At 35.7% G+C, this 791-nt stretch overlaps 1 non-coding gene across 1 annotated transcript; it reads left to right on the top strand.

Moving 5' to 3' along the window:
- On the top strand, positions 1–107 carry LOC115932117 (U6 spliceosomal RNA). Its single transcript, XR_004068452.1, has one exon. It is a non-coding gene; the product is annotated as a U6 spliceosomal RNA (small nuclear RNA).
- The last annotated feature ends 684 nt before the right edge of the window (positions 108–791 follow it).

Below are 791 nucleotides of genomic sequence, written 5' to 3'. Positions count from 1 at the left end.
GTGCTCGCTTTGGCAGCACATATACTAAAATTGGAGTGATACAGAGAAGATTAGCATGGCCCCTGCACAAGGATGACACGCAAATTCGTGAAGTGTTTTATATTTTTAAGACTTGTGCACAAATATCACAAGCAGCTTTATTTGAAATCTCAAAAACTTGGAAACAACCCAAATGTCTAATAACAGGTTAGCGGATAAACAAGTTGTGGTATACTGGTATATCCGTACAGTGGAATAATTCTTAGCAATGGAAAGGAATGAATTGTCCATATAGGCATCAACGTAGATGAACTCAGAATAATTATAAATGAAATAAGCTAGGTAAAAAATGAGTACATATTATATGATTGATTCCATTTATATAAAATTCTAGAAAATGCAAGCTAATATATAATGACAGGAGCAAATCAATCATAGCCTAGAAATGGGGAGAAGCAGAGGAGTAGGAGAAAGAGATTACCAAGGGGCATAAGGAAACTCATGGGGGTGGTGGGTATATTCACTATCTTGATTCTGGTGATGGTTTCAAATTGTACACTTTATGTTCAGTTTATTATATGTCAATTATCTTCAACAAAGCTATTATAAAATAAAAAAAAAGCCCATCGAGTGACTTGTATGGGTCAGGTTCTGTGCTAAGAACTGAGGATAGAATGCTAACCAAGACCAGCCTGGTCCCAGCCTTCATGGAGTTTATAAACTAACAGGAGAGATGGATCAAGTAGTTGTATAATTACAATGGTGGCAAGTACTAAAAGGAGAAGTAGAGTACAACAAGAGAATAATTAATG

This window comes from Gorilla gorilla, chromosome 1 (assembly GCF_029281585.2).
Source record: "Gorilla gorilla gorilla isolate KB3781 chromosome 1, NHGRI_mGorGor1-v2.1_pri, whole genome shotgun sequence".
NCBI classification, from domain to species: domain Eukaryota; kingdom Metazoa; phylum Chordata; class Mammalia; order Primates; family Hominidae; genus Gorilla; species Gorilla gorilla.
This window is presented reverse-complemented; position numbering and strand designations above follow the sequence as displayed.